Here is a 26,570-nt window from a genome sequence, read left to right as displayed (position 1 = left end):
TTTGGTAAGATGACCTAAAAGAAACTTGAGTAATATCTCTCTAAACGACTCCTGAAGAACCTGAAAGAACCCCGAGGAATTTAAAGTGACTCGTGAGGTTTTGGCAAAGGCCTGAATGAACCCTGAGAACCTGGCTTGCTGCTGAAGGGATGCTGGGGAAATATCTACTACCGAAGGGATGCTGGGGAAATATCTACTACCGAAGGGATGCTGGGGAAATATCTACTACCGAAGGGATGCTGGGGAAATATCTACTACCGAAGGGATGCTGGGGAAATATCTACTACCGAAGGGATGCTGGGAAAATATCTGCTACCGAAGGGATGTTGAGGAGGTAATAAGGAGATTCTACTACTGAAGAGACGTTGGAGACATGACACACAGACCTGAATAAATCGAGGTATGTGCTGAGGAGAAAACCCGAATGAACTTTCAGGAATCTTACCGCCGAGAGACTGATCGGGAAGTAACGAGAGAGACTGAGGATCGTATTCACTATTCACTATTCATTCTAAGGCTCCTATGACTCACTTCGTTAAAATCGTCTGGCATTAGCTGGAATAGATACTAGAGAAGTTCCGACCACGACAGGGTTATGAAGAAGAACAGCAAGAACCAGAATAACAAAGAGAAAGTAAGCTTGCTTACTGAATCAACGCCTCACCAGGGAAGAAAAAAAAATAACCGATAGCCCATTGAAGTCTACTGATAAGTCAATGCTCTTTTATGGGTAAAGGAATTTCGTCGTTGAACCCCGTCTTGGTTTAGCAATAGGAGCACAATAAGGATAGGAGCAGGAGGGCTGGCGTGATTGAGGCGAGGCGGGAGGGTGGTGAGTCAACAAGAGACTATCACGCTTGCATTTTTGTTTCCCCAGCAGCAAGTCACTCCACTCTAATGAGACGCACGGAGGCTAAGAGATTATTCCGGCACTTGGGGGCGGATGCACGATTGCCTGGCGTTAATTTCTGCAGTGGATGAGGCAATGTTAATCCTTAAAGTTAGGCTGGGTGATTCCTGAGCAGAAGAAATCCGTCTAATGGAGGCCAATGTAATGAAATCCTGATGTGTTCCGTCCGTCCTTTAAGGTTAATTTCGATAGGTTTTAATTTCGACAACTATTGCCTCTATTGGTGCTTCCCTTATCTGAATAAAACAATCTAGGAGCTCAAGAAAAAACTGGATAGTAGCATTCCTTTAAAATGGTTTAGTTTCGATAAATTAATGAAACCTGTATCGGTGAAAGGTTGAACATATAGGAGGCGGACTCACGCAGAGGCGGAGGGTTGGGTATAAAACTGCTACTAATCTAGGCAACGTGAACTGCACCATGTCAAAGTAGTAGTAGTAACAGTTGTGGTTGTCGTTGTTAGTTATATTTTATCTGTTAATCTATTTATTTTTATGGGATACCAACTCAAAGAAGCAAGATTCCAAGAGCCCAACCCGCCTGAATGAATACTAATGGTCATCACTGCAAAATATCACTCGGCTTTCTCAGTTCTCGCGGCAAGTGTAGAAGAACTGATGACCGCGAGTGAACATTTTCTTTTTCTTTCTTTTTTTTTGAGGGAGGGACTTTTCTAAACCGAAGGAAGGGCTCAGAAGGGAAAAACCAGAACCCATTCCTGCCCATACCTCTGAACGGAGCCGCTTAGTTTGCCGCACACAAGGGAATTCGTGCGCCAAATTAGGGTCAATCGTGTCCATAATTACCAGTCTAACATTATTAGATGCGATACACGGGGGAAAGGAATTATTTTTTGTTTTGGTAATTAAATTTTATAAGTGCATCGTGTTTGGAATGCATTGAGTACCTTGCTGTCGTAATTTACACTTTCTTTTTACATATACATGAAGTGAATCCGAAATTGTCCCTGAAGGTAATTAAGGGATCCATTAACATCTGGCAGGTGTGCATGGAAAATGAGGTGGTTCACTTGACACGAGGTTGGGCTTTGCTTGAGAGAAGTTAATGAAGGAGGCAGTTGGGAAAGAATGACGAGAGGGAAGAAGGAAGAGGGGGAAGGGGGAAGAAGGAAGACAGGGGGAAAAAGAAAATTTGAGAAGAAAAAAGAGGGGAAAGAAGCAAGACAAGGGGAAGAAGGAAAAGGGGAAGAATGATGAGGGAGAAGAAGGAAGAGGGATGAAGAAGAAAGAAGAGATGGATAAGGAGAAGGAAGAAGGAAAAAAAACAAGAGACGAAATACCTATTAGAGAAAGGCGAGTAAGAAGGAAAAGGAGGAAATATGGATTTAACTGTGTATAATGAAGAAATAAGTGAGGGAAATGTGATTCAGGGTGGGACCAGGTGTGGGCAAGAGTTAATAAAGGAAAAATATAACTTGGGGGTCTCTGGGAGGGGACGGGGAAAAAGGGACTTGGGGAAGTGCGAGTTTGTGTGTGTGTGTGTGTGTGTGTGTGTGTGTGTGTGTGTGTGTGTGTGTGTGTGTGTGTGTGTGTGTGAAAGAAAGAAGGAGGGGGCTTGAGAAATGAGACACAGACAATTATAGGCTAGGATGTGCATGAGTACTAAGGAAGAGGAAATGTGGACATGTATGTGTGTGTGTGTGTGTGTGTGTGTGTGTGTGTGTGTGTGTTTGGGGAAGAAAAAAAACACGGGGAAATGCTGATCGGAGTGTTTTGTTGTGGTGTTGGGAGAAGAAAGAATAATGGGAAATGTGTGTCTGGAAGTACCTACGTGTATGGGGAAACTGGTTCACGGGGAAATGGCGCCTGGGTGTGTATGGGGAAGAACAGAAGGAAAGAAATGGGGATGTGAAAGTTTTGGTTTGTCTGGGCAGGTTTGGTTGGTCTGGAAAGATATATAAATGGGAATAGTGGGTCTGAGTGTGTCTGGGTGGGGCTGGGGAAGAAGGAACAAGGGGAAATGCGTGTTTATGGCGCATTGTTACGAGGGGATGAGCCATACAGGGAGGCATAGGGCAGGCGGTGACGTGATAGGGAAGGTGGAATATGGAGAGAAAAGGAAAATTACTATACGGTTAGTTGCAATCAGGAGTCCTTGTATACATCTGCTTAGTTTACTAAGATTATATACGGTTTTGAAACTTTTTCGAGGCGCCAAAAAAATGATTGCATGACAAGAGAAAAGTAAAACTGTGATCATAAAAAGGACAAAAATAACGAGAGAAACAGAAAGGAAATAGAATAAAAAGAGAAAAAGGAAAGATAGGAAAGTTCGAATATGGGGAGAGAGAGAGAGAGAGAGAGAGAGAAGCATGAGATAATAACATGGATCTGTTCATTATTCATCATTATTCAGTGAACAACCATTACCCCCGTGATTGACGATGCTATTAGCAACGCCAGCCAGCCTACCTATCTATATATTACACTTGACTTCCCTTCTCGCCTCACCTGAATAATATAGTCTGGAGGTAATCTGAGGTCAATTATTATATCTTAGACTGCCAGGATTTCTCTCGGCTAAGCCAAATCGTCTAGTAATATAAATGTACAGTCGCAAACATAAGTTCTGTCACCACTCCAGCTTCTCTCACCATAGTATGGCTGTGGATCTGCAGTCCTTTACGTGGCCACTGATCATTGTTACCAGTGTTATTGGCTTCGAATTCTCCAAGCAAATCATAAGAGTAAATGGACTTGGAAAAATCATCTGCTGTTAGTCTGAATAACATTCCTAAAAATTTCAAGGTTAGGGAAAATCTAGCACTATTCCAGCTACTTCCAGACTATTTTGTTCAGATGATTTTGTTCTGACGACATTTTGAGATAGAGGTCAGTCGAAGGGACCCATGTGTTCATCATAAACCCCCTTATGGTTGGAACAACTCTAATACTCTTCTAGATACGCCAGACGAGTATATACAACTGAGTCATAGGAGCTTTAGAATCTGTATCACTGAAGGAGTAAATCAAAGTAATAGAAATACTAATTGTCAGGATTTCTCTCAGCCGAACAGACGCAGGAAGTAGCTCTCGTAATGAAGGGGTTAAGAGCTGCCGTCTGACATGTTAATAAATAAAAAAGAAAACAGTAGATGAAACAATGGGTCATGGAGAACACTGCACATAATTACCTTCGAGGTGATTAACCCCATGAAGTATATGACCTCTTAGACAATTAACTCTTTCACCATGAGGACGTCTTGAGTTTATTCTTTCTCTCACCAGATGATTTTTATTCAGCTTGAGAGAGACCCTAGTAAAGGAATGATTTATAATGGCTACATCCAGTTTCAAAAGACATTTATAGAAGGACTAAAATTGACAGGAGATAGCAAGATGTAACTAAAATATGAAGTCCTTGGGATGATGTATTAGAATTGAAAGTCGATGGATGCATATCCCTTCCCCTGTTCACACAAAACCATAGATAAAATGATAGATATATTGATAGATATAGAGCTAGACAAGAAGCGGTGCCAAGGCAAAGCAAACTCGTCCCCAGTAGTGAGGCTGGTCACTCTCATCCTAAATGTCAGAAACAACTTGCCTAGGCCTTGGCTTCTACGCTCCTTGTGGGGCGACATAGGAGTGGATGATGGATGGACGGATGGAACTACGTCGGCCAAAAGAAGTCTGATATAAGACTGAGATGGATGGAGGGGGAGTGGAAATAAGTTTGACCCCTTCAGCCAGAGAATGTATTTACTTATATATATATATATATATATATATATATATATATATATATATATATATATATATATATATATATATATATATATATATATATATATATATATATATTGAAGTACATGCGTTGGGTGGTGGGGGTTCATGTACCTTTCGTTAACCCCTTTACTTCAAGGGAGTTTCACCAATTAAATAAAACGGTTTTACAGAAGGTAGTAGTAGTAGTAGTAGTAGTACCAGTAGTAGTAGTAGTATCAGTAGTAGAAGTGGTAGTAGTAGTAGCAGTAGTAGTTGTAGTAGCAGTAACAGTAAAACAATAATAATAATTATTATTATTATTATTATTATTATTATTATTATTATTATTATTATAAGAATGAAGATAATAATACTGCTAATCATCATCATCATCATAACAATAACAGGCCACGTTCTAGGGTTCAAGAGGCTAAGTGAAGGGGACGGCTGGCTGACTTACCTCTTCGTGGGACATTACTTGCATTTCGAGAATATTGTAAAACAGAGGAATATCTTGCACTGGCTGGCTCTTGTGACTCACTCTCACAGAAAACAAAACCACCACATTACCTGAAGGTTCTTCTTCCCCAGTTTACAACAATGATCACAAAATTATTTCAGATATTTAACTCACATACAGAAACACAACCTCTTTCAGTATTTTTTTCTTTGTTCACTAAGTAATTGCCACTTCAGTTATTGCTTCAGATATATAAACACCAGAAGTTTTTTAGCTTATTATTATCATTATTATTTTTTAAATTGGCAGTTACCAGCAGAACCTTTTAAAACTCTCACCCCACGAGTAAGGTGACGTCATTTCTGCGTTATGCTGTCACCAAAAGATGTGTTATTCAAATCTGGGGAATAAACAAATGAGGGAGTAAACGAGTAAGTTTTCTTTTTCCTAACTCCTCCACTCAAAAAAAAAAAAAAAACTTAAATCATCTGAAGGTAGCAAGAATAAAAATAAAGTACAAGTCTTCGGACTGAAATGGTTAAGCGAGTATAATCAAAGACTTACCAGCATTAGACTCACACTGAAACGGAAATTAAATGTGGAAGTTTTCATACATTTCAGAAATGACCACAAGATATTTGTGAGTATATAATTTGTATATACAAAATCTATAATCTTTCAGTGGTATTCTATTTACATTCATTTTCCTCTCTCTCTCTCTCTCTCTCTCTCTGTTCACAATGGTGGTGAAGTGGCATGCTATGGTGACCCTTGATTGTTTATCAGAGGTGAGGAGGAGGAGGAGGAGGAGGAGGAGGAGATGAGAGAAGGGGAGCATGAGGAGATAGGCGAGAAGAGGTGGTGAGAGAGAAGAAAGGAGTGGAGGAGAGAGAAGGTTAGGAGGAGAGAGGAGAAGGCGCATAAGAGAAAGAGGAAACACGAGAAGGGAAAGAAAATAAGAAAGAAAGAGAGAAGTGAGAAAAACATCACCAAGAAACGAAGGCCTTTTGGATTCACTCGAGTAACTTTACCAAAAATTGGACAGAAATCATTATCGCCTGGCCGGCTAATCACACTCATCCATTCTCTGTTCCTCAGGACCCGTACGATATATGCACTTTTGTTTCCCGCACCTTGGGGTTCCAAAGGTTAACGTCTTGTCCTTTCTTGCTAGATCCTGAGATATTCATTTCCATTTAGCGATAATTCTGAGTCTCTTAAGGTCGGAACAACTGTAATAATCTATCGTAACTTGCCTCGGATGAGTTTATTTGGCCAAGAATGAATCAGAGGACCTGAGAATGCTATGCGACATTCTATAGACACATGAAGGCAAGTCTGACGGTCAATTAATCAATTAATCTATCTATCTATATATATGTATGCTTTATATATCAGCGTGTATGTGCATCAAGTTTAGCTACATTCTAGAAACTTTCGAAAGCAAATTTACCGTTTTCTTTAAATTTAACGAATTTTGAAAGCAAATTAGCGGTATCTGTGGAACTGGCAACTGTGTGTGGGTGTGCTGTGGCGGGGTGTTCGCGGCTTGACCTCCATAGCTGTCAGTGAGGAGGAACAGCAGGCTTGGCAGATCCGAATGGCCGATAACATGGGCAATGCGAAATCCGTCCACCTGGGCGTGAAGCTTCTGTGCTAAATTGAACGGCGGGCTTGTTCGCACGAGGAAGAAAGAAAGGATGAAGGGAGGTGGGGGGGAGGGGTTATTGGAGATAGGTGTGGGGTAGGGAATGAAAGGAGGGGCGGGGGGGTTGTTGGAGAGAGGTGTGGAGTAGCAGAGAAAACCTGAGACTGGGAGATTAAGGGCCGATTCCACAGTTGTTTGTAGTGGTTTGCAAGCACCCAAACAAAAGAAACTGAACTGTGTAAATGACTTATGACTGAATTATATGATGATTTTGGTGACTAAACTATGTAGCAATCTTAATTATCTAACCATTTGACAGGGGTAGTGAAAGTGGATACTGAACTTTTTGGAAAAAAATTCAGTTATATGTGTGGTTGGGGAGGAAGCAAACAAACGAAAACTACTGTGGAATCGCCCCTAAGAAGAGGAGGGAATGATTGGGGAAGGAGGGGAGGGGTCGAGGGAAGATGGAAATGGAAGCTGGGAAAGGACAAACAAGAGGAAAGAGGAATGGGAAAAGGTTAACATGATTAGCGAAAGGTAAGGGGGAAGAGAAATGGAAAGAGACTGAACGATTAGTGAGAGAAATGACATGAGACTTAACGACTGGGTGAGGAATGAGAACAAACTGAACGATTGGGGAGGGAGAAATGAGTAGAGACTGAACAACTGGGAAGGGGAAAATGAGAAGACATTGAACGATTTGGGAGAGAAATGAGAAAATACAGAACGATTAGGGGGACTAAGGGACTGGCTGAGCTCCCCATACCCACCAGCCAAAACCGTCGGCAAAGACAAGATTACCATAAATCAAAAAAGAAAAAAAAGAAAAGAAAATCTGTCATTGAATTTCTAATGGAAAGCATAAATGAAAACAATCATACATTATGCTAGGAGAAGGAAATGAAAACCGAGATGATGGAGGGAAAAGGAAAGAGAGAGGGAGGGCTGTGATAAGGGGAATTAGAGAGGAAAAGAGAACGACTGAGAGGAGAGGTGGGTGAACAGGGAGGGGAGAGAGACAGAGAAAGGGAGGGGAGGGGAGAGGAAGGGCGGGAGAAAGGCAAGGGTGGGTGATGGTAAAAGGAGGATGTGCACGCAGGGAGTGAAAGTGGATTAAAAAAAAAAAATGAATGGAAGGGATCATGCGAGAAAAGAAAAAGAAAAGAAATGATTTAACGAGGCTAGGATGGGGGAGAGAGAGAGAGAGAGAGAGAGAGAGAGAGAGAGAGAGAGAGAGAGAGAGAGAGAATGACAAACATAAACAAAGAGCGGCAGGAAATGAGGAGAAAACGGGCTGAGAAGATTTGCAAGAGATTGCCAAAAATTTAAGAGAATAGAGAGAGAGAAAAAACATGTGAGTGAATGTCTGTCTGGCTGAAATAAACAGAGAGCAGCAATAATGAAGTGGAAACAGCCTCCGAAAATTAGGAAGAGAGGATGACGAGGAGTTTGTGTGTGTGTGTGTGAGAGAGAGAGAGAGAGAGAGAGAGAGAGAGAGAGAGAGAGAGAGAGAGAGAGAGAGAGACGGAGAGTCTTTTTCAAGTCTGTTTTATGTGGTTAGCTGAGGTAAAGACAGAACAGCCGCAAATGAAAGGGAAAATAGACCTAGGAAATTAGACGAGAAAATGATGAGAAGCTTAGGTAGGTGTGAATGAGGGCTTGTTAGTTGGTTAGATCAGGTCACGATGGGCCATTACCCTGAGATGGACGGGTCATTCAGGGTTATCTGCCATCAGGTGGGAGGAACTAGACCTGACCTGAGGCACCAGATTGTTTCAATTGTGTGCGATGGGTGAGGCCTGTCGCTGACAAAAGAAAAACAGGAACTGAGGTCGCTAGCGTTCCTCTTAGTACTTTAAGTGCTAACCATGAACACGTACTCGTGCGCGCGCGCACACACACACACACACACACACACACACACACACACACACACACACACACACACACACACACACACACACACACACACACACACACACACAGATCGAACAACAAAAATATTCTGCATATTGCTAGAAAATGTGCTAAAGTATCTATTATCGTCTGTAGACGAGATTTACAGACGTACCTCGTCCTCTAATGAGGTGGTATAATGTCTACTGTAGATGAAGAAAAAAATCAGTATCACTATAAAAAGTGCGAGGGTGGTGTTGAAGGCTGTCGAAAGAAGAGGAAGTCAATATGAGAGCCTCCAACTCCAGGTAAAATACCTCATGGAAGCTCCCCTAAAATGGAAATGCCCTTAAAGTCTCTCCCCGTGAATCTGATCGCTTTTGAATAGTCTTTCTTATTCCCTTCTAACAATTTATTCTTTTTGTGTAGAACAGAAACAAAAATTAAAAAAACAAATGAGAAAGGCTGGAAGCCTGCAGAATTTGAATTTTAAATGTTGTGCCAAAATGAAGGTCCGTTCTCATCAAGATGACTGAAAATTCGGCGTTTAAAAGACTGGAGGTCATTAGCAAAGACAGACTGAGGAGTTCCATAGACGACCAGCTGAGTAATGAAGAAGTAACAGCACCGGGTAACTCTTGCATTAGACAGACGGACAGAAAAGGCGTGACAATGTGTAGTTAGATGGCTGCTGCATGACAGCCTTATTGATATCGCAGTATCCTTCTTGGGTGCTACATTCCAGCCTGACTGACATCGGAATTTCTGTGATGAATAGAATCGACGAACAAATGCTGCTAGATTTTCTGACGAAGACTTGAAAGTGATACGTGTTGAAAGATCTGATCACAGACCATTATACTGACACTCATTGCCAAATAAAGTTCAGTAATAAGGCATCATTATTAACTAAAGTTTCTTTTTGTCGTCTCTTCTAAACAGGTTAATGATGTAACAGATAGCATAATACGAGGCTCTTGCTTGGCTGTTACAAAAACTGAATGAGCGAAGTTGAATGCAAGACCCAAGTCTCTGAAGACGGTTTCTGAAGAACCTGGTGAAGATGGAATGTGTTTATTTATTCTTTATCCTCCTTGCCTGCACTCAGTAATGTGGGATGCATGCTAATCAAGTCTGACAAACACACATACCCTGACCAAAATAATGTACGGACTTGTCTACTCTTCTGCAAACTAAGTTTTAATTTAATGCGGTCTGCAGAGTCGGATGGGTAAAATCAAATATCAACCAATGACTTTTGAATTTCTTGTTGCAGAGGACTGGCTAAACGTTAAAAGTACATCTACTTGTTGACTAAGTTGCTTTTCTTCTGAGACCAGGTATATCGAAATCATTCAGTTATTTACTAAAATACATAAAAACCACAGAGGACAAACTTTAAGAGATTGTCTCGACACGTTTCCGTTCGGACTACGAGGAGCCACATTAAAATTATGCGTTCAGGAACTGTGCAGAAAATGTGGCAGTGGATAAAGGTGACCTCGTATTACATTAACTATTTCTTGTTCCTTTTCTCTCCTCAAAGCTGATAACTGACCGGTTAAACAATGAAATCTGCTTCCAGCCAGGTAAAGGGGAACAGCTCAGAGCTGTGTTTAGTTTCAGAGATACGGAAAATGCACAGCCCAAACATTAGCCTCAATGATCTCAACACTCATCACTGGTTGTGTCCCCATTCTTAATACGAGATACTGTGCATTCAGACACTGCAGACTGCATTCAGACTTTGCATCTAGACTGCATTAAGATTTCGGACAGCATTACACAGACTTTGCATACAGACTTTACATTCAAACTCTGCACTCGGATTTTGCATACAGACTTTGGGTAGACTTGCATTCATACTGTCAGAAACTGCAGAAAATGTGGCAGAAATCTGGGTAAAGATTTATCTATCTATCTATCTATTGCCAGACGCCATAATCCCGTAAGGGGTGGCCATTTGATTTTGAGTTATTTGTTTTACGGGGAGGGGCACTAACCCTCCACCAACCTACTTGCTGACACGTAGGGAGCACGTATGGTTTAGTTATATGGTTAATACCCAGCGTTGTAAATGGTTTCTTGGCTTACAGGAAACCATTTGGCTTGTCACTCAATGTAAAGCCACCTGTAAAGGAAGGAAAAGCAATGATGGGAGAAATAGGAAGTGAGGAGGACAGGCACATAAAAAGAATGATAAAGGTTAAGGAAGAAGTAGGCAGCGCTACATCAAGTGAGCGGATGATGGTCGCCACCACCTACCACTTTTGACCATGCATTGTACTCATCTGTTGGTGTGTTCAAAGCTAGTAACTGGCTGGGTAAAAACTAAAATCTAATTTTACCAGTGCAGAAGGAAAACATCTGATGATACGAGATCAGGGGGGGGATTCATAAACTGTTTTGAACTTAAGATGTGTATAAGGTCGCGTGTTTATAAATTTACTTAACTCAGACACTTACCAAACACTTCACAATCAATACGGAGTGAATGGTACCATGAGAAGTAAAACTAGACAAAAAATATTCAAGATAACATTAAACTACTATGAAGACTTGTTTATCGGGAAAAAAAAAAAAAAAAGATCCAAGATCCCTTATCAATATGGCCTGTGACTCCTGACCTCCCGCCTTATCATATCGGTAATCAGAGGCGGGTATCAAGTCAGATCACATCCCATGCCACGCTGCTGAAGCAAGTGACCCGCTGTTGATAGCACAGGTGGGATCGTTCAATAAAGCTCTATCATACGGATATGGGTCACTGAGACAGATTGTAAAAATGACTATTAAAAAATACACTGAATTCATGCAGACTCTCTCCCCCTCTCTCTCTCTCTCTCTCTCTCTCTCTCTCTCTCTCTCTCTCTCAGTAATAATAATAATAATAATAATAGTAATAATAATAATAGTAATAATAATAATAATAATAATAATAATAATAATAATAATGATGATAATAATCCATCCATCCATCCATCCATCATCCAATACGTTGCCCCATGAGGAGCGTAGGAGGTCGGGGCTAGGCAGTTGATCCTGACATTTAAGATGAGAGTGACCAGCCTCACTCATCCCTGAGTGGCATTACGTGAGAAATAATCCCCAACCACTCCTTGGATATAAACCTTCACCAGCTCAATCCGATTGGAGTGCAATAATTACCCACTAAACCATCAGGCGGCAAAATCTGGTTATATGGTTCCCACCCAGCGTAGTAAATGGTATCCTGGTGTACAGGAAATCATTTGGCTTGTCACTCAGTGTAGAGTTACCCACAGGCAGAAGGAAGAGGAGAGAATGAAGGAAAGAAAGACAGAAGAAGGAGTGTAAAGTCACCCGTAGGCAGAAGGACAAGGAAAGAATGAAGGAAAGTAAGACAGAAGAGGATGGAAGGAAAGAAGGATGGAGGAGAGGAAAGGGCAGACACCCGAGAGCAGCACTACATCGAGTGAGTGGATGGTGAGCGCTCCCACCTACCACAAAAAAGAAAATAATAATAATAATGTTAATAATAATAATAATAAGCCATTCCCCCTTCTTTGCGAATATTGTGCACAGACTGCCCTCAGCCCATGTAATATATCCGAACTATATTAAGTTCCGACACTTCTTCCCCCCCCCCCCTGAAATTCACTTCCGCACCATCTAATTCTTCCCCCGTCCACCCTTTTCCTTCAAACTTGGCGGCAAACCACACAATCTTCGGGCCTTTCCATGCCAGTCACGGTTGTATTTAACAAATTATCACTGCTGACCTTGGACGCTGACCTCGTAAAGACATCTAAAATTTTCCACAACCTAGCATTCACCATGGAAAGTAAAAACATACGATTAGCTAGAGGAAATGAAAAACAAAAAAAAAACATTCGACTCTTTTATTACCATCAAAATAACTCAAACGTAAGAGGAACAAAAGAGAGCGAAATAGAATTATAGGGACTCAGATGGAAGTGAGGTTGAAGTGTGATGAGCATTGAGTATGAAGGTAAGGTACGGGAAAGAAGATTTGTATCTTTATAATTTTCAAGCGACCGCTGACGGCTTATTATTATCCTGAGCCAGACTATTTTACTAACAACAGAGAATTCCTCCGGCCTCCAAGGGTTGATATCGAAATTGTCTGGATCAATAGCAGGCAAGGGAATATTGAAGGACAACTTACAAAAATAAATTATCAAGGAAAAGATACTAGGCAGCCTACCGAGGAAAATATGGCTTTGAATACATGTAAAATATCGAAATAAGCTCATATTAAATCTCTAATATATGGGTGAATAAATTACAATAAATACTTGTGATAATATATTCTCGATAGACCTATAACAAAACTAAATGACATGAAATATACAACAGAGCTACATGTATCTCCATGGATGCATGTAAGAAAAGAAATAATACACCAATAAAAGGCTTTAACAAGAAATCACACAGCCTATAATTTAAATAGAAGAAAATGTACAGTATTTTGAAGGATAATTGGAGGAGTGAATGGAGGCATCACGGGATGTTCTTTAGGGACCTTCTTATTCACACCAACTTTCCTTCTGTGACTTCTACAGGAGATTCTTACCACCCTATGTAAAAAAATAAAATGATGAAACGACGATGATAAACAATGATGATGATGATGATGACGAAACAGAGAATCTACTGTGCGACAACTCACGTCACACGCCATAGTATTGAGGTAAGCAGTCAATAACATAACTTTGTGAAAAAAAAAATAATAATAATAACAGATGAAGCATGAGGGACGTGAATGAGATTACTGGAGCCCAAAGGAGAACCTCGCTTCGGCGGGACGGACAGTGGGAATAGTATTGGGGTTAGTAAGAGGTAAAATAAGAGGCGCGTTCAGTGGATAAGAGGGTGATCTAGATGAAGACAGACGAATTGATGAACATACTCTACGAGTATGACGTGGAGGACAAGCGACGTAATGATTTTTGAAGCAAGAGAAGGGAGCAACTGAGGCCATGAAGCTCAAATTTACTGGTAGGCAATGGAACGAGGGGAAATGGATGAACGTTTCCATGGCAATATCAGACTGAAGCAAAGTGAAAATGAAAATTACCTTAACAACTAACGGAGAAAACGGTAGAGAACAAAAAGAAACCAAAAACCTCAGATACAAGGCAGGAAATATAAACGATAAGCAAAAGAAACAGAGGCAGTGAAGAAATAATCTTGCTAAATGGATGTAGAATTAAGTACGACAGGAGATGAGATATTGGCGAAGAGAGTTGAATATAAAGGCATGAGTGGTGAGATGAGGTACTCTAGGCAAAACACACACACACACACACACACACACACACACACACACATACACACACACACACACACACACACACACACACACACACACACACACACACACACACACAGAGACTCCTGCCCCTACCATGACACAAATCCCCATTTAACCCTATACACCACCTCTGCCATGTACAGACCTACCTAACAACTGCTTCACAAATTAATCCATCATCGCTGCACTGTAACTTCACATTTCTTTTAATTTTGTAGAGAAACCTTATGAAGTCTGAGTTATGGGAGGCCTCTTACGGTGAGATGGCTGAACAATCACAACCACAACCACCATCTCTAACTCAGGAACTACAACACCCAAGGCACAAGTCTGGAAGTGTTAACAATATGGCACATAGAATATCATGACTAGACTTACTTTTGACGTAGTTAACTATACTTCTTTCACTCTAACCTGGCCTAAAATTGTCAACCATCAATCTTGAAGGCTGAGATGCAAAAGCATATTAACACTACAACATGGCGCTAATCACTAAGAAGTGCTAAGAAAATGATCTACAATCATAGTACTGTCTGAATCTAACCACAAAACCACGTGAAATAAACCGCAAAGGAAGAAAATCTAGGCCAGGTTAAGGTGAAAAGACTTTTCGCACACACACAGATAGACTTAAGGCCGACGCAAACCCTCGGCTTACATAAGTAATTGGGCAAACCATTTTCTTGAACAGGAACATTCTTCACATCACAAATTAATATACTCTTATTATATATACCTAATTATACCTCAATAGTATAAAATTACATACCGGTACTCATGGAAAACACGGGGACCAAATTCTCGTCACCCTGGGAGGTTTTCTAGCATTATGTCCTTTACGATTTAAATATTTTCTGTTTTTATTCTCGTGTATGCTATATTTATCAGTACTTTATCAACACTGATTGCATATATAAGGAAATGTTGACGAACTATACTCAGTTTTTTTTTATTGAGGCGAAGATGCACTTGACAGGTTGGTGATGATTGGCTGAATGCAAAACATGTCTTTATAACATTTACTAACCCAAATTTCCCCCTCAGATGTATGTTGTTAATTAATAACGCTAACAAGGAAAGAGACTATGAAGTATTGATGCTTTCAGCTAATCATCACCAACCTGTCAAGTGCATCTTCGCCTCGATGAAAAAAGAGTATAGATAAGGAAATAAAGTTAAAGGTGCCAGGAAGCCTCCTTAACTCACGAGAATACGGGTGACACTGTAACCTAAGACGTCAGTGAATTTGTTAGGCTTGTTCTTACCCTAACTACAGTGAAAATATACTTAACACAAGAGCAGTACTCCTCTAATTCATGTTACGCTGCCATAAAATATATTCTATGCTCTGCATAAACATTTACAAATAGAAACAAGTATCACTAAAGCCAGCAGGAGAAATATGTTCAGTTGCTGTCATTAGTTCGTTTACACTGCCTCAAAACCGTGCCAAAGCCTAATGATATCTTGGATTAACTAACAATACTTAAACGGGATGGACGGGTTGTAATCTCTTTATTATTTCGGAATTTCAGACGTGTAAAGGGATTATTGACTGCAGCTGTAGCCTACTGTACGTTCACTGAAGCAAGCAGACCACATCAACTAGCCTCATGTTTGGTCCTCCTTTATTCTTTTTTTATTGTTGCTTACGCTAGGCACAATTTTGCTCTGATAAAGATATCTCATTATGAAGGGATTAGATCATTTTTATCGCCCTTAATGAGACAAGTTCTTCTTAACCAAAATAAAACCACGTTGTAATTAGCATAAAGAAAAGATTTAAGATATATCATTTTTTTATAAGCTGTAATACAGTATGATGTAAGTAAGTCTCTAATTTCTAAGAGCCATTTGTGAAGTCTGAGATGAGAGGAAACTGTTTGACTTCACTACCTCGATGATAAATGCGCTCTATAGTGTGGCAGGTGGACTAAACACATCTAATATCCACAATATGCGTAATGACTGCCAGAATTTGGGTCTTCCATAAATCTGCTTTATATCTCCGTGTTGAGAATATGGCCATACATTTAATTTCAGATATATAACACAAGATTCCTAGAAAAATAAACTCCATGACACTGAGAAGGAGAGTCGCGTTCATAATAAGGGATACACATCAACCCGTTTAGTCTTACGTAAGGTCCACTGCACGTAAGATGTGGCAGTATTTCTGTTACTGCCTGGTGCAGTGATGATCAGTGCACCAGGCAGTAACTGAAATCGCTCCGTATCTCATCAGCAGTGGACACTACAGTTGATAATACGAGCAGTTGTGTATCCCTACTTATGAACGAGACTGTACTGTACACATAATTTCTTATTTCTGTTTCTGTATTCTAACTCATTACATTAGTGGGAAATCGAGTTAGAAGGGTTTTGATGATGACGATAAGAAAAAAAATGAATGGTCCATTAACACAGTTGAGAAAATGAACACTGTCAGGTACTGTACTCCTACTCCACTGTCTGTGTCATAACCACTACATCAGTCATGATAATTTTTCTCCACCTAACCACTGTCTGATAAGCAAACACGGTTCAAGTGTGCTTGTGAGTGTGTGTATGTGTGCGTGTATAGTATGTAAGGGGATGTCAAGTGACGAGCGTTTGTTGTTGCTGCTGCTGCCATGGGATGTCCGGGTCACAGTTGATGAACAGCTTAACAGGGTCGGTGAGTGAGTCTGACGGGCACGCAGAAAACGTATCTAGGTCGTCCAGTGGTGTGGCCTCCCCGGTGCCGCACAGCAGCGTGAACAGGTCCGTGTCCTGGGCCACCTGCTGCTGCTGTGGCTTCGGCTTCGCCTTACTGGGGACGCCATCAGCATCGACATGGGTGGCCTGTAGTTGTTGGGACTTGCTTTCCTCACCAAAGATGCTGGAGAGGACCCAGCCGCAGGTGTCCTGGGGGGCGTTGCCGTCCAGAATGTCCTGCAGGGACCTGATATAGGCTGAGGCCAGCCTCAGGGTGGCGATCTTGGTCATGTCGGTGGCCGCCGAGCGTTGGCACACCCACCAGGGCAGCATGCCACGCAGGTTCTCGAAGGCATTGTTGATCTGCCGCATACGATATCTCTCGCGGGAGTTAGCAGTCTTCCTGCGGTACCTGGACAACGGCGGTGTACGCGGCTTATGATCCAAGGCATCCTGCAGGCTCCAGTCAGGGTCACGCAAGTAACGCGCCTTAAGTGACCTGGGCCTCAGCTGGTACTTGACAGCACACACCCTTGGGCGCCTACAGCCCACGCCCACCCGACCCTGACCTTGATGCTTTCTGTCCTGGTGATCCCTGTCCTGGTGTTTGCTGTCGCAAAGATGGCTTTGGTGATGCTTGCCGTCGTAGTGGTCGCTTTCGTGGTGTGTGGTGACGTGGTCTTTGCTGTCGTAATGGTCGCTCTTCCTGTCACCGGAAGTCGATCCGCAGGTGTCACTTCGGTTGTTGTTGCCGTCCACTGCATCACCAGCCAGCAAGGTGGTTGTACCTCCGTCTAGGCACTCCATCCGTGGCCTCTTTGATGGAATCATTGTTACGTCGCTACACCTTCACCAGCCTCTACTTAACGATATATCAGTACTGGTACCACATTATCTTTAAATTTTTTCTGGTGTCTCACTTGTCTTTAAACTCAACTGGTATCTCATTATATTTAGGCGCAATTGCTATCAGTACCTTCAAAATAAACAGCACTTTAGTCCATGGAGACATCTATTCTTTTTCTGGAATTTCTTTCCTCCATAAGGAATCTGCGTTCCTTAGAAGGTCATGCTGGAGAAAATACATGCATCACTTCCAAGTGGCTAACCCATTCCTTGCACCGCATTAATCTGATAAGGCACGAAGTTTAATAGCCATGTGGCTAAGAGTTCAGAAGTAAGTGCTGGATTCACCATGTAAATATCAGATGTGCTTAGAGTCGACAGACAAATATAAAATAAGATTAACCACGTGCGGTTTTATGAGTCTAAAATTCAATATCAAATCGGTACTGTATGACTAAGAATGTAGAATTAAATGCTAGATACGCTCAAAGTTCTGAGGTATATACTGTAACAAACAAATGCACCAAAAGTTCAAAATTTATCCAAGAGCGGACGGGGTGAAAACAGAGTCCAAGTGTGGTGTGATCGGATGGAGGAGAAAAGCGTACAACCTCTCTCAACCAGCTCTTCCACCAAACTGATCGCCTACACGTAACACACCAGGCCCAGCCTCCCGCCTCACAGCTCTACCCTTCCCTCTCTCCAGTGTGCCACTTCACCTCTCCCCTGATGAGCTGTTTCTCCCTGTGCTTAAATCTTCTACTTATGCCCTCTGCTTGATCATTTCCCAGCAGTTGTGGGGTCCTTTAATGTCTCTTAAATTTTTCAATCTTATGTTGATATTGTTGCACAGGTTGTAATGTTGCACAGGGTGGTAATCTCGTGGGCTGACCCTGGAAATTCAATATCTCTTCCTTGCCAGTTTGATTCTATATATGGCACAGTAATCGAGGTAGTTTCTTAACCTCTGGACCTCGGGAGAACTCTCAGTGGCGAGTAGCATCATGTAGCATGACCCTACCCGCTTACAGCAATCATTCTCTTTTCTTATGGGTTACTTCTCTCTCAGTTTTGCAAGCACTGTCCATTTTATTAAAATACAAGTAATTGCAAAAGATCATTCAAGTGCATTATTAAAGTTGAATTCATAATGAGGTGCTTGCAGGCCTCCCATGCCCGATGCTACATCGTGAAAGGGTCGAATCTCCATGGGTATCTGCTCTTCCTCTTCAGCGATCCACTTTATCGAACAGCACACAACACTCCTATACACGCTGCATATAGTCATGTAATCGCCTCTGTGTACTGGAAGCGAATCATAAATGTAGTGTCGGAGGCACAAGTTCCGATTCGTCTACTTCACACTTCAGACATATCCGTCACTCTCCTATATGACATTAATGAAAAGTATCATTTATGGACAGAAAAACACACCAAGCCTCTCTCGGCTCAGGAATATTGGCCAGCCGAGGAAACCTAGATGCCAGATTGAAATATTAAGCAAATTTTCATCCTTGACTACAGAACGCACTTTTTCTTAACACTTTCCCCCCTTCTCTGTACACTTATCACGACCTGCAGGTGCCATTCGTGAGCCAGATGTGACTCATGATAAGCATGTGTGTGTCAAAGGTTGTTCTGGGTAAAGAGTAAAGTATATGGCCACATGTGTCAAGGTTAATTATCATATGAGAAAGTTGGTTAGGATGATGATGAAGACGGTGACGATGATGATGACGGTGACGATGATGATGGCGATGACAATGATGATGAAAATGATAAAAGTAACAATGACAATGATGATAATGATGATGATGATAGTGATGAAGATGATGATGACGATGATGATGAAAATGATAAAAGTAACAATGACAGTGATGATAATGATGATGATGGTAGTGATGAAGATGATGATGACGATGACAATGATGATGAAAATGATAAAAGTAACAATAACAATGATAAATTTTAATACCGAATAAAAAAAATGCATAAGTACAGGATTTTCCCTTTCCCCAAAGCAGTTTCAGAGCAGATGCAGCCTTGTTGCTTGCGGTGCGAATATGATGCATCAATCGCATGAATAAAATGGACTCTCATTTCAGTTTACGACCCGCCCAGCATATACGAAAAACAGAGACAAAAAAGGGTATTTGCTCACACTTGACTAACCATGCAGCTAATTTTCTTATCGCGTCACGAGACTGTTCAAACTTGATCAATTTTTATGATTTAACACTCAGTACTGTTATGTTTTCTACCGATTAATTCCTGCAAGCTAAAAGTTATGCTTCTTAAGTTAGGGGTGACTGATGTGTAGCACAGGGTATTTAGTAAACTACTAATCATGCAGTTAATTTCTCAGAGCCAGAGGAAACTATACAAGTTAAACTGTTTTTACTTTTTGCCATCACCATACGATTTTATGCAGTTAAAAGACATTTCGAACTGGAAGTGTCAGGTCTAACTTTCATCATCCCTTCTTTACTACCGGCAGAAGTCTTTCCTGGACTCAGTGAACCTGTCTGGCGATTATAAACCGGGAAATACGTCATCGGCCTGAAGAGGTAACCACTATGATATATTTCTGTAGTTTATTTATGTGGGAAATATTTCCCCCCAGAGCAGTTGCGCTCTCTACTTTTATCATAGTTATCCCTGGTTAAAGGCAGAGGAAAACTTGAGACCGTTGTTCATTGTTCAAACGGTTTTTATAACCCAGAAATTACGTTCTCTTTAATTATTCTTGTTATTGATAAATTAAATGCTACTGCGTTTAACCCTCGTGGACATCTATACATTGTAAATACATGTAATTATATGGAATTTTCCACTGACCTAAACTGCGTCTGCGCGTTAGGTGACGTGGCGAGTAGGGAAAGATTCTCGTGTTAAGCAGATGTGGAATTAAGATATTTACACAGTTTAAGGGAATATTTGGTCTAACTTTAGTTTAAGTAAAACTAAGATTAAGTTGTTAGATTCGCCCTGTACATATTATGATGTAATCTAACTGTATTTAGTACTGTAATTAAATAACAGTTGGCAACCCACAATTCGATGAAGAGTTGGGAACTTGGGGCTTGCCGCGTTCACTCACTCTGCTCCCAGACCTTGTGGAGTTAACACTCTGTTCCTAGTCTTTCTCAAGCTAGCACGGTTGTACATACGCACCTTAAGGACGCTTGCTTGCTCAAGCAATGACACTAAGCAGCCTCATCGTCATCAGTTATCGATCACTCCCTCTTCACTAGCTAAGTAACCTTTACTAATTGGCCAATTCAAGGGGGGATTAGCTATAAGATAGAAGAGAAATAGTTATTGTAGGTGAGTTAAGGTTAAGTTACGTTTGTCACGGGGTTTTTATAATGTCACGGTAATTTTGAAATAAATGCTTAAATATTATTTAAATTGATAATAATATTCAATAATATTGAAGAGCAGAGACAATGATTGTCTTGCTACATCAAGCAACGATTACTTTACGCTGGCTTAGCACGATTCTCTGAGAACGAGAATTTATAAACTTCCTCAACAGTACACAGCAGAGACTAATTACTCACAATTGCTGAATTACTGTACTGTTAGCCTCTGGAGAAAGTTACATCACCCCTGACAATAAATAACTAATACTAATAATAATAACATCAGGTTCTTGCTGATGCATTAACTCCTGGCACAACGGATTTTAAGTTAATACAACAAGACTGGTCTAAGTACCAGTTATGAATAGTAAATGTTTATGCAAGCTAGGAGCTATATGGAAAATAAGCTTAATTTGGATTAAATGAAACAAGAGTTTACTTACATTAAGCTCAAGAAAGGAACTGTTAAATTTATTAATAAAAAAAAATAAATTTAACGTTACAATTCAAATCAATTAAATGAGACGCACTCACTCACTCACACAGAAGCTAAATACTTACGCCTAGGAAAAACACCTTAACTAAACTCTTAAAACTAGGAAATACACAAAAGAAATACCAGTCGATGAATGCTTTGTATCACCCAGGGGGTGGGAGTTTGAAGAAACTGATACTCTGTGGAGCTTGGGATGCTAGCTGACCTCTCTTCACTTCTGAGCACAGGACCTCTCTCCGTCAAAGCCACCACTAGACTGAATTCAAATAATGTACAGGCAGGACGCACAAGCTACCAGAAGGCGTGGCTAACGGTTTAGGCAAGCAGAGGTGAACGATAAAGAAACAATAGTATCGCTCAGTAGCGCACTTAGTGACGTGCATCAAATCGGTCACCCCTGAAAACGGTGACGAATGATTTAAAAAGTATACCCCGAAATGGAGAGAGAAACGGTTAACTGAGCGATACACAGTGAGTTTTCCACTAATAGTTCGTGGCTTCTCACAAAAAGGAAATGTCGCGAATTGATTCGTGACAACGTTTCACCTAACTCTATGAGACTTGTTTGATTTACTTAAAGACAACTTTATGGAAGAGTAACGACCTACGAGTTGTTTACCAGAAATTTCTTACATAGCGGTGCCCGACATGGATACCGACATGTATACATTAAATATTTTTCACATTTTGGTGCCCAGAAAGAGGGCCCCGATTTGTGTACCAGAACTATTATACATTTTTCACAATTTATTTTTTTCTTGCGTCCAACCTCGGCATAGGTTTAGCAGTCCGTTCCCAAAGGCCTAGCCTAGCACTACTACAGTACTTACAACACACTACATTTTATTACCAGACGATTTTACTACATGAAGCATAGCCTGTAGCAGTAAAAGGGTTAATCAAAGCTGAGTGCAACCCCTTCATTTCGAGAAGTTTATCCAGTATAAAATCATCAGGAGTTATTAGAATGCCGTATTTGGGCTGAATTATTATTTTTTTTTTTCCCCGTCCCGGGACGAGTTCTTACGAGTCAGATCACTTTTAATATTCAACGCTTTGGAGGAAATATGGCGTCTTTTAAAATGTATTCTTGCTACCGTCAGACGATTTTATTCATCTTTGGGATTATCTTCTGACGTGAAGGGGTTCTTTAGGGTTGTATATCAAACCCCCTACCAATTCCAGAAGTCTGTCCGAAGATGACAAAAACCGTCTGAGATAGGAAAAATGAAATAATGTACAGTCAAAGACAAATGTCGTGTCGTGAAATTTGATGATAATATCTGCTGAAAGACTATAGTTTTGGAGCGGTCTGCTCTGTGTTGAACGATCGGTTGGTAGCACTGACTTGAGTTGCCATTTGCTCCAGGTGACCAGCCTGTGGACGCCAGCATATAATTTTTTTGTAACATACCGAAACTAAACTACGTAAGTGTTAAATCTTTCTGACTGCTGTTTTTATTTAGTATTGATGAAGAGTTTGTCATCTTTTTTTATGCCAACATTATCGTTATAAGTCAGTTAGCTTAATAGGTGTTCGGAAGTCAGTTCTCCATCTTTATTTACACTGTAAATTATGTCCTGGGACATTATTTAAGTGTTGTAAAACAAAATTCACTATACTGTAGTATTCAACACATGAGAACAGTTATTCTGTTATAAATGATTTTTTTTCTTTTAGAGTGGCTGTCAAACTGAATCCCACGGACGAGTTCGAACATATAAACCAGACGACCGAAGTTTACACACAACTGTTCGTGTGCTTCATTCTAGGTGCACTTCGTTTCTTACGGCGTGAACACTGCTTGCGGGTGTTGCTTCGATCGTTGTGATTATTTCCTCGTCCTATAGTATTGTGGTAAAACGAGGACGACCTGAATGATGACGGTTCTCCGTTGTGCCTTCCTTCTGAAATCCTAATCCACCTTTCTATGGTTATGCCTGTACCAAATGTTTGAGCTTTCGTTCAGGATTCATTTCCCGTAAATAAAGGAAGATCATGCCACCTCTCATATTCCTGTTAGTTGGATGCATGTTGCTTGACCTCCCCATACCATGGTATAGCAGGTCTGCTTGACGTTTTGTGGTAAGATGTAAGATGAAATGTCAGGTGATCATCGCCTAACCGTTGGCATTTCGTCTCTCATAACGAAGTTTGGAATCAGCAATTCTTGCGAGTCGATGTTAAGGCTTCGGAATTTCATGGGTTCATTCATACCGTCATCCCATCAGCAGCAGATATGAAGCTTGACGAAGTCAGGCTAGCCAACCACGAACATGTAACTGTGGTAGAGCTCTCATAATGTTTCAAGTGTTTCACTTAATCCTCGGACAAAACCGCGACACGACTTTTGTCTTTGACTGTACCATCCAACTGAAGAGCTTAACATTTTTCTACTTTTGGTTTATTTTTACTACCATCAGATTTTTTGTTTGTTTGTTTTTGTTTAGGAGAGATTTTTCGAACTGGTGTTTAGACAATTTTTTTTCATTACTTAGACACTTTCCTTTACCAAGTAAAATGCCGTGTAGTGGCAAGAATAAAACGAGAGAGAGAGAGAGAGAGAGAGAGAGAGAGAGAGAGGCTTTCGATGACTCTTGACCCTAAGCATCGTTACAACAGTCTCTCTCCCCCTGTGTGTGTGTGTGTGTGTGTGTGTGTGTGTGTGTGTGTGTGCGTGTGTGTGTGTGTGTGTGTGTGTGTGTGTGCGCGAGCGCGCGTGCGTGCGTGCGTGCGTGCTTTGGTGGGTGGGATCGTGCGTACGTATGTGCGTGCGTGTCCTGTTTTCCCCTCCCCCACCTCACCCTCCGCACAGCTGTCCTAAGATTACATTGTTACCCCGTCCAGCGGCTGACTCACACTTTGGAATTTTGTGTTGGCTAATACTGGACAACTTTACTCAGCCAAGGGAAAGTGAAATGAAAAGCCATATCAGTAAACTCTTCTTCTGGGTGTTATTCTGGTTGAGACAAGACGATTTTATGTATCTCAGCCACTTCAGCCAGGGAATGTATTTTAAAATTTGGACCTATAGTAGGACTCGCCTAAGTTTGCGGCTGTGGTGTGGCCCGCACCTGTGTACAATGATGCCACGTTTCCGCAACTTGCGATGTGAAACTGAAGCTATTTATGTATAAGGCAACACAAATACGATAAATTCAGATGAATAAAACTTACACTTGTGTATTTTGATGGATGAATCAACAGTAGTGTTATTATGCATAAAATATTTATACAGTAACAGAGAAACATGGCATACATATTGTACAGTGGTGCTAAAAGAAATTGTAGTCACTTTCAATGTTTTTTAGCGTAGTTTTAGGGTGGGTAATAATATAACAGTTATGGATATAAGAGAATGAGCCTGAAAAAAGAAGAAATATGCCAATATCCAAAGTAAAAGAAACAATTCATATAATTCTTGTGAGTGGCAACACTGACACACCCAGTCTGGCCTAAGGTAAAGTACGTACCCCTCCATAGACCCAAGCCTAGCTTGTACAGGTGTTGCTAGGGAAAAATGCTCACATTTACTGGCTTTTACCGTAATTTTAAGGGCGAGGAATAATCACATTTATAATCATAAGCTAATATGTAGGACAAAATAGTAGGCATATGCCAATACCGAAGTAAAAAAAAAAAAACATTATTCACTCGCGAGCGGCAACACTTCCACACCCAGTCGGTGGCCTTGATCTCAGTGGTGGTGTGGAAATGATGTCAAATTTACAATATATACAATATTATGTAAAAGAAAATATCCAAAATGTCTCTTGCAATAAAAGAGAGAGAGAGAGAGAGAGAGAGAGAGAGAGAGAGAGAGAGAGAGAGAGACGGGGGGTGATGGTGGTGGAGGCATTGTCAGGCTGAGAGAGAGATGGAAGAAGGGGAAAGAGAATGAATGAATGAAAATCAATCATGGTACTGCAATAACTGGTCATCTGTCGCCGTATACAAAAAATGATAAATATCACTAAATATAACAAAACCAAATTAACAAATGAAAGCACAATTATAAACAATTTATAAAATAATCAAAAGTACTCAGGGTGGCTCACATCTCCCGCCAGGAGAGAGAGAGAGAGAGAGAGAGAGAGAGAGAGAGAGAGAGATAACGGTATAGAAAACGTGGCAACACTGTACACAGTGCAGGCCACACCACAGCCGCAAACTTAGGCGAGTCCTACTATAGGTAGCAAGACTTATTTTTTTTCTTAACTTACGATGAGCCTCTGTTGGAAAATACCTGTATAGTTAGTGGGACTTGATTCTAACCCTTCCCTCACCCAGTGTCTCTCCTAAGCTTTATAGTCGTGTGGGGAAAGTAATATCAAGGTAAATAAGATGCATTACTGAAGGGTTTAGCAAACTAATCACCGGCTTGCAGGGAACTGTTCGATACTGTACTCGTCTCACTTTAACTTGGTCAAGATGTTCGTTCTTTTGCAGCTTATATCACGTAGGTCAGTGAAGGAAAAGGACGATACTACGATTTTACATTTTTTCCATGGCACTTCTTCCTGACTAACATCATGTTCTACGATTATTCTATTGTTACAACTCGGCATTCACGATGGGAAGAGGGCAATTATAGACCAAGTTAAAGTAAAACGAGCATAAAGTACATCACATTACTGACAAAATCGTAAGTTATAAGCTGGATCAGCACCATGACTGCTCGTATGTTTGTCCAAAATCCTAGCGATTCCTCTACTAAGTTGAACAATAGTCGGTGTACTGTTTGCTCCTATAATCTACCACTGTTCCCTCCTAAACTCTATCAAACAAAATCAATAACAATCACGCCAAATATAATCATTCTTGATAGTACACACGCCCCATCAGCATAAAAGGGTTCACTCTGTCAGGTTATCCATAATGAGTGTTTGACATCATTCATTAACCACTGACACGTCTTCATGCACCAGCAAGAACCTGTTTATCTTTGCATTAGATATTGATTGTCAGAGGTGGAGTCACTTTCTCCAGAGGCTAACAGTACCAATAAACAGCACGTGCGAGTAATTAATCTCTGCTGTGTACTGTTGAGAAAGTTTATAAATTCTCGTCCTTAGAGAATCGGCAAAGTAAGCCACATAAAGCAATCATTGCTTGATTTTCACAAGTCAGTTCTTTGTCCTGTTCTCAAGTATTATTGAACATTATTCTTTAATATTGTATACTCTCAAAAACCCCGTGA

The 26,570-nt window shown here is 40.8% G+C and overlaps 1 pseudogene; it reads right to left on the bottom strand.

Annotated features, from left to right (window-relative positions):
* Positions 1 to 16,563: 16,563 nt before the first annotated feature.
* On the bottom strand, positions 16,564 to 17,426 carry LOC145393325 (uncharacterized; annotated as a pseudogene).
* Between the last annotated feature and the right edge of the window lie 9,144 nt (positions 17,427 to 26,570).

This window comes from Coenobita brevimanus, chromosome 24, assembly GCF_032717465.1.
Source record: "Coenobita brevimanus isolate Jiangsu-jjx chromosome 24, ASM3271746v2, whole genome shotgun sequence".
In the NCBI taxonomy this organism is placed as follows: Eukaryota; Metazoa; Arthropoda; class Malacostraca; order Decapoda; family Coenobitidae; genus Coenobita; species Coenobita brevimanus.
The sequence above is the reverse complement of the archived record's forward strand: the minus strand, read 5'-3'. Positions and strand labels throughout refer to the sequence as shown.